This window comes from Myxocyprinus asiaticus, chromosome 38 (assembly GCF_019703515.2).
Source record: "Myxocyprinus asiaticus isolate MX2 ecotype Aquarium Trade chromosome 38, UBuf_Myxa_2, whole genome shotgun sequence".
Lineage (NCBI taxonomy): Eukaryota > Metazoa > Chordata > Actinopteri > Cypriniformes > Catostomidae > Myxocyprinus > Myxocyprinus asiaticus.
In genome coordinates, this window is record NC_059381.1 from 19,310,723 (window position 1) to 19,326,257 (window position 15,535).

A 15,535-nucleotide genomic window follows, 5' to 3' on the forward strand; every position below is an offset into this window, starting at 1 on the left:
TAAATAATACCAAGCTATAGAAAGTCAGATTTGTTTCCAGAAGTGTTGGTTATTCATATTTTTGAGATGTAACAGACATTACATCTGAAATTAGCATAATGTATATGAAGCTAAATTACTTACAGATGTTTAATTGTTGAAAGTTATTCAAAATAACTAACATGTTTTTTCAACTTTTGAGGGAATACTGTCCCGATTTCCATGTATGTGGACATCATGTTTATCAGCACACTGCCGCACGAGAAATGAATGAAGTTTAAAGCAGCATATCCTGACACTACACTCAAAGTGCTTTACACATTGAACAGGGGACTCTCCTCAACCACCACCAGTATGCAGCATCCACCTGGATGATGCGACGGCAGCCATAGTGCACCAGTACGCTCACCACACACCAGCTCTTGGTGGAGAGGAGAGAGTAGAATTATTGAGCCAATTAATGGATGGGGATTATTAGGAAGCCATGATTGATAAGGGCCAGTGGGGGATTTGACAGGGACAGAAGCTCTTCAAGGAAATCTACACCATGCTGTTGTGTCACGTGACTCTGTGCATCAGAAGCTTAACCATTAAATGACAATCTAGAGTCTTGTGAATAGTATTCAGTTGGTTTGATTAATTTAAATGATGCATTGTGTTTAGCGAAGCCAAAATACAACGTCCACGCATGTGGACGCGGGGTCGCGCAAGGTTAAGCTACTAAAGGATAGTCCACCGAAAATTTTTAATTCTGTCGTCATTTACTCACCCTCATGTCATTTACTCACCCTCAAGCCAGAATGACTTTCTTTTTTCTGTGGAACACAAAAGGAGATTCAAGGCAGTATGTTAGTCTCAGTCACTATTCACTTGTACTTGGCTATATCTTTTTTCTTTCATACAATGGAAGTGAATGGTGGCTTAGGCTGTAGTTCTGCCTAACATCTGTTGTAGTCTTGCATGGAAGAAAGAAAGCCAGGTTTGGAACATCATGAGGGTGTGTAAATTATGACAGAATTTTCATTTTTTGGGTGAATTATTCCTTTAATACTAGTAGAGCAAAGCCTAAAATGTAATATCTTCTTTTATGGATGTGAACTTGCTAAATATTTAGGCCCAGAAAAAGCTTTGGAGATGAGATCGTTCTTTAATACCATAAGGGCTTGTGCACTGAACTAATTCTATAGAGATATTTTTAGAAGTGAGTGCACAAGAAACTGCCCTTGCATTTTTCTGTTTGTTTTGGTCTGCTTGAGCTGTGATAAGAGTATTTGCCGCAGTGATCTCAGGCTTTGAGAAATGGCTGCCAGTTGCTCTGCCTGCTTCTTTAATTTGTTTTGTGCTGTGCCCAGGCTTGCAAGAGCATTTTGAAATATTTGTTACTATTAAAAGGCACTGTACCCTTGCATTTCCCTTGATTAAATTCCTTTATATGAAACTGAACTTGATGAATCATCTCTGCCACTCACCCAGTGGGCCTGATCTCAGCTCTGCAGCCGACCCAGACCTGGGGCCGGTTGCACCAGCTATACGTACGTTACGTACGTATCTTAGCCTAGTTGTGGCAAAAATGGGCACTAAGTCACAATTTACACACTACAAAATATTTGAGCATTGCACCATTAAACTTAGGTAGGATGTAACCCTATGCATAAACTAAATATTCATGGAAGCCTCCGACCAGGAGTAACAGATGGAATAAAAAACAGACTCATTTAATGACATCAATGAGCTTCTGTAACAGTGGCGGTCCCCAAAGAGAATTTAAGTCAGCAAATTATAGAGATACTAAATAAATAAACAAACTAAACAAACTGATTTACTTAGTTCGGGCACCAGACAAGCTCAATCTTATCAAATAATACTGTTTTCACCCAGAATAGCTCTTTAAGCCACCGGTTACAAAACAACATTAATCAGATTCCCACACAAAGAAAGTTCAGTTTCACAGTTAAATTTCACCAATCAACAAGGAATAAAAAACAAAACAAAAAAAAAAACTGCCACTTTGGCTCAAGTTCAAATACGGTCTTTCCACTATTTTTTGTTGTCCAACAATAATAAAGAAAACAAACAACCTTAAAGTAAGTTGGTGCCTCTGAGGTAGAAGTATCTCTGATGCTTGAAATCCTCGGCAGATTCAACACTCCATTGCTCACCAATAAGGCGGGAGTGAGAGAAGTAACAAGAAGGAAAGAAAAAAACAAGGAAGAAAACATTAAATAGCGAATTCTTACATCACACTTTAAACATTATTAAACACTTGACTATATTTGCATTGAATCAAACCAAACAGCACGATCACAAAGTGCTTCATGAAAGTGGGTGCATGAATGATTGTGGAGGTTTGCGAGGTTTGCGTGTGGCAAAAGGGTGTGTGTGTGTGGGTGTATGCGAGATGAGCGCTGGCCGATAATGGCAGGGAGGAAAGTTTTTGAACGTATGAGGTTTAAGGGCTGTAAAACAGGAATTCACCTGGAGAGCTCGCTCGCACTCGTCAGCACAAAAGACTTGCTTCGCTCTGTAGCCGGCGTCCAGAGGTGCAGCACGCAACACTCAATCGATCGCCCCGGCAACTCACGCTCACTCCAGCGATCCACCCTGGCCCAAACACAGCGATGTCTCACTGACTAGGTGGCGTCTGTCTCATCTCAGGTAACCTGCTCCTTTTTCTCCTTTTTTTCCCCCCCTACAACTCCACCCTTTATACACATTTCCTCACTTCCGGATAATTGGATAATTGATTTTCCTCCTCCATTCGGCCATGCAGCATCAAAGATCTCGTACGTTTTTCCGTACTGCCACAATGTTTTGGTTGACAGGCTTCAGTCCTTTCAACATATATGATGATGTTGCATAACACATAACAAGCGTTTAAATTTATAGGAGAAAACATTATGTAAAACCTACTTCTTCAGCATGAATCCGATCTAACGGTGCACTTTCCTGTGTACGCCGCCTGGTGTCAAGTTTGAACATACAAAATAGATATTAAATGAATAAATGTCTGTTTTTTCAGCCTGTTGTATTAGTACTTATTTATTTATTGCCCCTTATACATTTTAGATACAGTTATTAAATATTGTTATTTACACAGAGCAAATATACCATTCATTAAATTTTGGTTTATTACATATCATATTTCAATGGGATATAATTTATTACAGTTGACCATTACATGAGCAAACAAGGTTTGAACATCAACCGTAACAAGATCAAACTGAAATTCACAGCTTTTTTACACTTCTGTGTACAAATTTGAAGGCTGTTTATTGGATAAATACAGGTAAACATCATATTATGCGACAATGCATTACTTTATGGAGAGCTTACGACCTACTATTTAAGTCTTGCCTTAAGAACAGGTGGTGCAACCAAATTAAGTACTGACTTAGTTACAAACTAACTAGTAGTTACTAAGCCCTTAGTGTGAACTTTACATCCCAATTTAAGTGAGGCCTTATGCACAGCTGGTGCAACCCTACCCTGGTCCTTTTTAGCTAGGAAGGCTAATAGAGTAGATGTGGTAATTTGGGTCCCACTGTGACTGGTGTAGACTGACAGATGTGCAGTGTTCTGCTTATCCCTGATGCTAGTCCTCCCCCTTTGTGTCACCATCTGTATGTCTTTTAATATAGTGTTTGTGATTTCATGTTTCATCACTAATGTTAAATTTACACATCCATCATTAGCTTTCTTCAGCCTGCCCCAGACAGTATGAAGCTAAATCACTGAAGTCTTGACATCCTCTACAAGAAGGGCTGTGCAATATAGCTTTAATATTTGTCAGGTTTTTGATGATATATCTCAACATTTATGCATCATGTCATTTATTTGTCCATCATTTTAACCATTTAACCATTGTTGCCTGAAATTAGATTGAACACATATATAGGCTATGCAGTCATTTTCATTTGTACCAGTATAAAACAAATACAAAGTAATAAACAGCCATTTTTATTAAAAAAAATTTTTTATTTTTTTATTACCGCATGATTACCACTCAAATTAATTCTGGAAACCCTAAAACCCTAAAATGACTGTTAAAATGACAATTCAAACAGCTTTATTTTAAATTATAAATATTCCTTTAGCTTTATGTCACCAGCAAAATCATTGCAAATATACTGTGAATGTTGGATATATCACCCTGCCCATTCTACAAGGCATGGAAAGGAATGCAGATTCCGGCTCCAAAGCTCTCTACCTGGAGTGTAGCTAGTTGCTGTCTCAAAGACATTCATACTTAGGGCAAAGGGCAAATTGGAAAAGTATAGTGTGTAAATTAAACTCTTCAGCACTTGGAGGTGACCTCCTGCTGTGAGCTGCTATGAACCACAGCCATTTTGGCACAGATTCATTACCCAGTGATACATTTAAGTTGCAATCTTTTCTAGAGGAAAGACAATTATTATGTTCCACCGAAACAGAGGCACTGCCCAACTAATTCTTAGGGGTCAATAACATTACCGATTTCCTGGAAGCTTGCCAGACAGCCGCCAAATTTGTTTAGCAGATTTGCTTTTATTCACGCGTAAAATCCCATTATTTGTAACCACTGATATAATAAGAACCCACATAGAGTGATAAAGCTGAATTTTGAACGTCTGTATAGTTGCCTTGGCTTTCTGAAGTTTAAGAGCATTTAAGATTGCCCCTTTCAGGATTTAAGTTCACCTCCAGGCTGTTTTTTAAGGGATACAATTGAGAAAATGCTGCAGCCGCACTTAAGATTCATTATCAGGGTTTTTCCTGGCTCAAAATGAGGCAGAGGTGGGACCATCCTGATCATGTGCACACATACACTTGTACCATGCCTTCCACTGGCTGAAGCAAACACTTACAAGCAATATATTTTAGGTGTTCTAATAATTAGATAATTGAAGAAAATGACAATTATCAACTTATAGCATATTTAATTAAAAGAAAGCTAGCCTGTTCAACATTAAATTAATTAAATACAACATAACATTAATGTGAACCTAATGTGTTCATTTATAGTTAACAAAGAGCAAACTTGATTAACCTCTTAAACTGATAATAAGATCATCTCTGATCTCAGGTATGTGGGTGGGTATGGTGGGAAGGGACGATGTGTAGAGACCAATCAGCCACTGTTTTACAGCTTGGATTGGACAGATCGCTTAGATTGACAGGTCTTGATTTACCATGTGCACAACTGAAACAGTGCTGGATCTTATTACTTGTTACTTATTCTATGTAATTATGTTTCTGGTTTATTGTGGCATTTACAAATGTAAGTAGTTCTTAGGTTCAGTAAAACCCTCAGATCACTTGTTTGGAGAGTTTTTTGGACTTTTGATAAAAAAGGCTACCTTGGTTCCAAATGCCATAACTTGCTTTGAGAAAACAATACAACATTATGCCCAGATACAGTTGACATGATTGTAGTCATCATGTCAAGCATGAATAATTAACTAAATGAATAAATAAACTGCATCACTTTCTCAGCAGTGTTGCAACATAAGAGCCCTCAAACATGAGCAAAATCTTTTTTCTTCAAATTTTGAAAGGTATTCTGTCAAATAATACCATGCAATTGATCCTGCCTTGCTTTTTGTAGAGTTATAAGACGCACTTAGACGCAAACTCGCTTAAAGTAATCTCTGATGCTATAATCATTATCTTCAGTCTTCATAAAGAGACAATGATCTTTATTCACTATTCAACTGATCTATGCATTCACTATTTCTACATATACTGTCTTTGCTATCAGTAACTCTAATGTGATCACTGATTAAATGATACTATAAATATGAACTAAAACCGCGTAGGTGGCGGCAAGTCTTAATGAGTGAGTGTTTGAATCATTCATTAAACCGATTCGTTCAAACCGGGTGATTCATTCATGAATGAAGCAAGTGACATCCTTTATGAATGGGTCATTGAAGGATTGACACACCCGATTCATTCAGAAACGCTGAATCATTCAGGAATGAAACACCACTGTTCTTCTTTGTTTGGAACTTTTTGTGCTTATACTTATATCATATTAATGACTAAAGTCTGATTACACTATTCAGCACAAACTGTGCAACAATATGTGAGCGAGATGTACATGCTTGCATTTTTGAGAAAATCAAGATTATGTGTGGTTAGTAATTTTTAAGTCACTGAAATAAGGCCATGAAACACATAATAGATTTTGTAGACTCCAGTTTTCGCTCACAAAATAAACTTTTGTGAGACACTTTTTGTGTTAGAAAGGCTGTATCAGATCACACTCTTCTTCTGAGGTAAATTCACAGCGTGTCTTCTTCCAAAAACGATAATGAGCTCAAACAGGAAAGACTGTACCTCTCGTTGGTTTCATACAGATTACACAAACAGAGAATATTTCTTTTTGATTTAAATTGGCTCATTTAAAAGTAGACAATTCAAGCTTTCTATAGAACAGGGGTCGGGAACCTATGGCTCGCGAGCCACAAGTGGCTCTTTGTTAAAAATGAAGTGGCTCGCCGGGTGTCTCACCGGGTGTCTCACCATTCAACAACACATGATCTTTTAAAACTTTCTAGATATAATTTTCCAACAGAAAGTGTTGGTGCAATTGCAAAGCTTGAAGTCAGTGACACTGTTTTGATTTCCTTCCGAATTTGTCGTACACCGTACTCCTGGTGAACAAGGTTTGAAATGAACACCCACGCAATGCAGATTTTTCATGCTGAGTATTTTGCTGATGTACCAGCCACTGTGGAAGGTGACCTGTAAGACTTCTCGGAGTGATATATTACAAGAAATTAGACACAAAGATGCGCGTTTGACGAAACATGATTATATTTTGAAGAACAGACGAAAGAAAAGCAAATTCTATATGTGCGCAGTGAGCTCTGCTGTTCATGAGTGCAATAAAAGCACTTCTCTAAGACATGCACATGCATAGAGTTCTGGGCCTCATTTGCCAATAACTATTGATCTTAGCTGTTAAGAGCATTTTCTACGAGTGATTTTATGAACGTTTGTTATTTTTTATGTGCACCCAGGGTGTGATATAGCACCTGCCACCCGCAAAATGCGACGAGGCTCAATCCAGTTCGGGAGCTCCTCGTCCAAATGTATTTCATGCGTGAGCAATTTTGCTCATCTTCCCGCAACAGGTGGGTGACCTGTAAGACGTCTCGGAGTGACACATGACAAGAAATGCTGTTAGTCAAAAAGTTATTATGTTTTTAAGAACAGACAAAAGAAAAGCCGTCAATGCTTGTGTCTGATTCGCTGTTTGTTCAGAGGCTTGCAGCGGGACCCTGTCTCATGGAGCAAGCGCATGTAAAGAGTTATCACTCCTTTTTCTCTGTTTCATTCCTCTGAAAACTGTTTGCAAAAATAACGTAATCTATGAGAATGCTGCAAATGATCTCCGATCATCTCGTGAGGTGCTGTGAGTTTCGCTTTATTTCCACGGAGCAGTTCCCTCTTACACATTGTGAACGCAACTCTGCAGGTTCAGTAATATATACAGATATCTTTGTATTAAAGAAACAAAGACAAAAGTGATGAAATCATAAAGTAATACAAGACACGTTCACCTTGAACCTAAAATGTAGTTCTATTTTCTTTAGGCAGTATAAACTGTATTACCAAAACACAACGCAAACACATTCGATAAGAACACACGTTTGGCAGCATTTTTTGGGAACACAAGGGAATTTATTAGGCTTATTTATTATGATGATTATTATAATTATCTTTACATTTATAATTGTCTTTAGTTCTTAATCTGTAGGCTATAAGTAATTTTTCACCTGTTGATACTTGTGTGCTGGCAAATGGGGCCATTGGAGATGGTAAATGTTTGGATTTGGGGAGGTGGTTATATATAAGATTTTTTAATCACTTTGTTATTTTAATTGCTTTTTTCGTTTCATTTAAAGTGCAATTTGAATTTAGAAATATCTTTTAAGTTTTTCGTGTTTCAATCAATTAATTACATTTTTAAAGCAAAATTGAGCAAAAATATTTACCGACCCTTTGCAGGGGGGTTGACCATATAATCGGATATCGCAATATTTTAAATGCGATTATCATAAAAATATTCACCCAGCCCAAAAGCGAATTTACATTTTTCATGAACAATTGTAAAATAATATTATGGAGACCCGCCCAAACGCGTGTACTCAATTCCATATTGCAACGTCACCTATTAATTTTTGCATATTTGTTTGTTTTTGAGTAGTCTATGGGCAATATAAAATGTTATTTTATTGAAAAACTTTGTTTTTGAAAATAGTAAATTATTCATTTGTGGTATGGCTCTTTCGAAAAAATTATATATGCTATAGACATATTTCTCATGTCTGCGAGGCAAGTATACACTGAGTTTCGGTTCATTTTCCTGACACGCTCCAGACAGAAGTTCACGGAGACCGAGACAGCAGAAAGCTCATTGTGTATGATTTCTTTATTTTACAAAACCACAACGTTTTGCTGTTATTGTGTTTACACAAATAAAAGTAAACCCTTTATAGTTTTGAATGATGTCTTACTCTTATCTGTATGACCAAAAATGACGGAGTATTTCTTTCTGCTGTTATCAGGGGAAAAGTCAGGTGATCACAGAGGATTGACTATGTTATGTTATCAATATAAAAAAAAACAACTCAAACAGGAGCAATTCAAATATTGAATTTTGGGGGCATTTCCGACCCTGCACAACGCTATTTTGGACCAACACCTGATTAGCTTGCTTGTTGTTAAGCTTAATGGAGGGCTATTGCCTAACTTCTGCTGGCTTTGTGGAGATTTTTTTTTCGAAGTTTAGGGCAAATATTATCCTTACCTGGCTGTCACAAATGAAGCTGGTCAGGTAGACTTCGATGTTGTATGGAGGCTGTGACAAAGAATGTCAAAGATGGGGAGGGGCAGGGGCAGGGGCTCGTGTGGTCTCGCAGAATTACAACTTAAATGCAGATGTCGGGCACATGTTTAATTGAGAATTGATGCCAAGGGCCAAATTTAAATAAAAACTAAAATATTAAAAAAAAATAAGAAATGACTTGCAAAAAGGGCACTTATCTAGTGAAAGAGGGCGGGTGCTTGAGTACCACTTGGGATCTATCTGTGCACGTGACTGCCTGCCTGAGTTTCATCGACAGTTGGAGGCGGCACGTAATTTGACGGAGGCGCCTGCCTCATAATTCTCTATGCAGGAAAAACCCTGATTATTATGTTTGATTACATCATGAGACTTTAATTTGCCATATGTCTCTTTGGGATGATGCCCCTGCTTGCAGCTGCTTTTATATGTCACATGACGGCAGGCCTCTAATTCTCCTGCCAAAATTCTGTGTACCAGCCAGGACTTCTTTCATTTAACAAGCACAGCAGGAAAGAACTGCCCTGTAAGGATATGTAAAATTAAAGTCTCAGGACAATGCACTTTGCATTCTTACTCCACTCCATTAATATTTCATGTGCATCCATCTTTCTGTGCACGGGGAATTCTGTAGCCCTGAAATAAATGCAAGGGAAAAGGGCTCTCCGGAGGCATGATGATGGTATTTAAAGCTTGGTTAATCTGGCCCCTGTCAAACTTGCTGGCTTGGAGAATGAGACTTGTGGGCCAGAGGAGCTTTCATTTAGTCTTGCTTGTTGTTTATTTAACCCTTGAGCCTCATATGTACTGGCACCACAACAACGTGTCCTCTCACAAGCTGAGCTGTAATTAAAGTCGAAAATGAATCCAGGTAGAAAAACACTTGTTCATGAAGGTAAATGGGGGCCTCTTAATATAATGCTGCATAGTGTCATTCATGGTTGATTGGAGAGTAATTAACTTACTTTCTTAATGGCATAATTATACCATAAATTAATGTATACCTGATTTTTCTTTAATTCCCTGCCAAGACAACAGCTTCCTTTTGATAATTTAGAAGCAGCTCATGTTCTGACATAAACATATATGTGATGTCCTTGCATGTTTAAAGGGGTAGTTCGTCCAAAAATGAAAATTCTATCATGATTTACTCGCCCTCACGTTGTTCCAAACCCATATGACAAAACACTACTTTTGTTTTGTACAGAAGAAACAAAGTGAAACTGTATACCATATTTTCCAAAAAATTAAGTTGCACCTGGTCAAATGCAGCAGGCACTAGTAGCCATTCAACTTCCATGTCAAAACGCTGTGTGAAGATTACCTTCAGGATCTACACATCCTATCACACAGTATTTGGCTTTGCAGATCTGTACCATTGTGCAAATGTTTTTTTTTTTTTTTTTTTTTATAGAAACACTACTGTGAAGTAACATCACTGACAGAGGATGTCCGTGCCAGATCTATCCAGCCATAAATGATTCATTATTTTCATCATTGATTTTTATAGTTTTAGTGATGTAGAATTTATTGATTAGATGTTATAGCCCTCTGAAAGTTTAGGCATGTTGCCCATCAAACTTTTCAAATGGTTAATCCACAATAATGAGTTTCAATGTATTTATTAAATGTAAAAAATTTTATACAATACAAATTTAGCCATGCCCCCTCTTTCCATAACACCGCATCAATACCGTTGAAACCGACGCAAAGCATGTTCCCACGGTTGCCATACACAACAGTAGCGAAATAGTGCCCTCAACTGACAAATTATAAAACAGAATATGGCATTAAGCCTCAATAAACGCTGCAATGACAGCACTATGAGAACGTGCAAAATGATTGACAGGCAGAAAGCCTCAGAGACCGCAGCCTGCGGAAACATTTTGTGTGCTGCGACTGATTTATTAGACTTTCACAGATATATCGTGTCGGCGTATATGTTTTACGAAATGCGCAGATATTAAAACTTTTTTTCAGAACATATAATGCAGAAAACAATGCTTGGGTGATTTAGAATTGGTGTCATAGCGTAGTTTGTCCAGCAGAGCGCACTCCGACTCCATTGTTTATAGAGCTGAGCTGATGGTGGTTCTGTAGACAGGGCGGAGTTAAGCGGTGCGTGTTCAGTGGTGTCTTCTCGGTAAGTTGCTAACTAGTTTGTAAAATACATACTGGAATGTTAATAAACAATGACTCCATCATTTTCCCTTTTCAATATAACTAATATAACGTTAACCGTGTCCCTGACAACCATGTCACTCATGTTTATCACATCTGTTTGCTATGTTAGCCATCTATAGTATGCAGTCAGTAACATAGCAGATTGAAAGGTAAACATCACAGCATCTTTTTGCAGCTCAGCAGAAAACGGTGCGGTGGTGGATTGTGACTGTTGAGTGTTGATTTCACACTACGTTGTTACCTAGTTGGTGAGACGCAACGCTGGAAATTAAAATAAACAATGTCTGTCTTTTACTCTCCGTGACAACGAGCTTATAGCTAACTAGCTAACCACGTAGCTACTTTCATATCTTGTCAGCTGAGTGAAAGTTAATGTGTAAACATGTATTCACCAAACTGTTTTGTTAAGGATTTGCAGTTTGGTACCCCCTTCAACCATACAATTCCAGTCATTGCATTTACAAAATGTAATATTTAAAAGTCTGGTTTTCTACAGCAATACGGTGTAACACCATGAGTTATTGTTTGTGAATGTTTTGTTATACATTAACAATGAAATATTGCTGATGATATTTTGATAAGCAAGAAAACTGTACTTTAGTACAATTTAGAGGTACTTATTACCATGGTATTTTCTATTATACTTTATACTTCCACTCCACTACATTTCAGAGGGAAATATTGTACTTTTTCCAATGTTGACAATGTATAATAATAATGTCAAATATTCTTTGATAAAAACATTTGTTTAAGAAAGCAGCCTTCTGAGTACCTTTTTATAGTCAAAGGTCTGTTTTCATTCCAGCTTAAACCTGTTGATGTGCATGCCCCCCCCCCCCAAGAACTGATGTCACTTTGCTTAAATTAGTTCACATATACTATATAGTCTAGTCAAAAAAGAGTTAATAATGTTGACATATTATAAAGATTGTCAACAAACTTGTAAACTTGTCAACATTATGAACAATTTTGAACAGCACACTATATGGTAAATGTGAACTTATTTAAGCAAAGTAAAGTCAAACCCATGGGTGGGGTCAATGAGCATCAACAAATTAACTATATCGGCCACCATAACAGTGATCGGTGAATTTTCCCCCTCTAAAATCGGTATCGTATTGGTTTCAAAAATTCCTTATCGGTTGGGCTCTAGTTTACAGAGTCAAGAGCTGTCATGGATACCGGTGAGAAATCTCATGACACTTATTTCATTGATATATTTAAGGGAGTAGGAAAATCTTTTGCATACCTTTCCATGAAAAAATTGCTTACAGCACCTTTAACAACTAATGAAACTTTATGAATCACATTTATTCTTAAGTCTAAGAATAAGATCAAAATTCTTAGAATTTTGACACACTTAAGACTTAAGATTTATGCATAGGGCCCCTGTTATATTCTATTCCTTCATTAACATTAGCGACTGTCTAGGCTATCTATTGTTATTTCTGATATTTGCAACCCTCTTTGCTCTGCACTGATTATCCGGTTCACTGAGGAGTTGCGCTTGACTGTGGTCAAGAGTTTGTTAGTACCATAATGTTATCATGAACATAGTATGTACAGTACTGTGCAGAAGTTTTAGGCACTTGTGAAAAATGTTGCATAGTGAGGATGTCTTCAAAAATAATGCCATAAATAGTTTTCATTTATCACTTAATGTCATTCAAATTCCAATAAACATAAAAAGCTAAATCAATATTTGATGTGACCACCTTTGCCTTTAAAACAGCACCAATTCTCCTAGGTACACCTGGACAGTTTTTCTTGGTTGTTGACAGATAGGATGTTCCAAGCTTCTTGGAGAATTAGCTACAGTTCTTCTGTCTGTTTAGGCTGTCTCAATTGCTTCTATCTCTTCATGTAATCCCAGTCTGACTCGATGTTCAGTAGGGGCTCTGTGGGGGCCATGCCATCTCTTGCAGAGTGCCCTGTTCTTCTATTCTAATCTTTTCTATTTGCAAAAGTAATATTTTGGAGTCTAACATTTATTTTTCCTATTGACACACTAAAGCTGAAGATATAAGTAACCATCTTAAAACAAACGTTTTTGTGAAACATCTTAAGTGCCTAAAACTTTTGCACAGTACTGTAACTGGCTTTGTAAAAACGCTTCTACCATCTCTATGACTGATGTTTTCATCTGTTTGTGTGTAAGCATATGTGTTTTAATGTGCAATTTATTTGACCTGCTAACATCAATTATTTATAAATGATGTTAATAAGTCACTTCAGATTATAAATCACAGGATGATGAAAAAATGTATATTTCGGAAAATATGGTACTCATGGAATAACATGAGGGTGGCACAGTAATACTGTTAAAACAGATACGTAACCATCTACACCCACCACATAATCAGCCCACAGAAGCTTGTCACTCAGATTACATTGATGAAAGACACTCACAGGAACCCTCTGTTTTACTGCCAGCAAAGTGTTTAAAACAAAGGTTATCTGAGGTACTTTGTCTTGAACGAGTACTAGGAAAAACGACAACTTAGTTTAGTCTAAACATTTTATTACCCTGCCAAACAGGCCTATAAATTTATCATTTGCAGTCCAGAGTGCAACCTAAGCAATACCGTCACTTCAGTTCAAGCGCTCGATCGATTGCTGCCCATTCTACGTCTATCAATGAATCTGTAATGTATTTCAAGGGTAGAGCTGTATCATGAAGAAAGCAGCTCATCCCACTCCCATTAGTCTCTATTTTACAGTTCTCAGCTAATGTTAATGAGACTGGAAGGTTTCATGCACACATGTCTAATTGCCCTACTGTTAGGACGTGAAATGGCTTGAAGCAACAATTTATTGAACAAATCGTTATGTGAAAAAATAGTCAAGGAATGGCGAGCAGCTGAGACCCACCTGCTTAGCGTGTCATACTTGGTGCTCAGATTTTTGAAAACACGTCGTGTCTTATTATTTCAGCAAAGTGCAGCAGAATGGGCCGCTTTGATGGGAGAGAGCAAATAATTACTATTTAGATGGTAGATAGTCTAGTGTTTGACAGCCTAATGGACAGTGATGGTGGCCAAAGCGGAAAAAGTCCACATTTGAAACTTCCCCTTGAAAATGTAGGCTACCTACTAATTTTAAATTCAGTCTGTTATTTTGACGGTAATGGTAAATGCCAAGTGAGTGCACGTTGACTGATAGCTCAGTGGACAACCACCTGGCAACACACACACACACACACACACACACACACACACACACACACACACTATACACACACAGACACACACACACACACACGTTGGTGCAGCTATCATTATGAGGACTCTCCATAGACATAATGATTTTTATACTGTACAAACTATAGATTCTATCCCCTAACTCTACCCCTAAATCTGCTTTCTGCTTTTTTACATTTTCAATAAAACATCATTTAGTATGTTTTTTTAAGCGATTTGAATTATGGGTACACTAGAAATGTCCTCATAAACCACATTTATAGCATAATACCCTTGTAATTACCAGTTTGTAACCTAAAAAAAAAGTCCTCGTAAACCACTTAAACCTGCCCACACACACACACACACACACACACACACACACACAACTGGATTGTTTTCATATAGGCCTACCAGGACTGTTCTCTTGTTAGCATGATTGCAGCACCAGATCAATAGAAATTTTGTTGTGGGTCACATTCTCAATGACAGTGATGAACATCCCAAAGTGTAACACCTCTTATTCCCCCAACATAAAATTGGAAAATCTGTCTCTCAGAATAACATGGAGGTCCTTACAACCAGGTTTGTATGGTAAAATAGATTCTAAACCTTTAAAATGTTACAATATCATCATTTTGCAGAGTTCGGTACCTGACGGCAATGCATTGCTATTTAGCACAGTTCAGCATTTCAAATAAAGTGAGAAGAAGCATCAAAGCAACTGTTGGGCTGGGCGATATGCAAAAATTATTATATCCGATTACACTGTCAACATCCCTGCCCCCACTGCAGAGGAATTGGTAAATATTTTTGCTTTATTGTTTTGATTTAAACATTAAATGAATTTATTGAAACACAAAAAACTTAAACTTAAATTCAAAATGCACCTCAAACAAAATGAAAAAGCAATTAAACTAATGAAGTGGTCAAAAAATCGTATATAACTACCTCACCAAATCCAAACATTTACTGTCTCTAACTTCCTCCACCGGCCATCACACAAGGATCCATCTACGTCAATAGGTGGAAAATTACTAATACAAATTAAGATCTAAAGACAATTATAAATGTAAACATAATAATGATGATGATAATAGTAATAATAATAAGTGAAATAAAAATAAACCATAACCTAACCCTACCTCTAAAAAGTTCAACACAACCCCCTTAATTTCTACTTTCATAAAACGGCTACAACGTTTTTTTTACTTCACTTAGTCTGTGCTTAAACAAATGGAAAACACCAGTTTTCCTAATAGGTGTAAGCCTAATAAATTGTTCCCAAATTAATGCTGCCTCATATTTTCCACAGTGTTATTATCCAATTTGTGTTTGTATAGCATTTCATTAATACAGT

At 37.3% G+C, this 15,535-nt stretch overlaps 1 protein-coding gene across 4 annotated transcripts in view; it reads left to right on the plus strand.

Moving 5' to 3' along the window:
* Positions 1 to 15,535, plus strand: part of LOC127429389 (cell adhesion molecule 1-like) — a 459,647-nt gene that overhangs the window by 35,235 nt on the left and 408,877 nt on the right. The gene's annotated exons all lie outside the window — the stretch shown is intronic.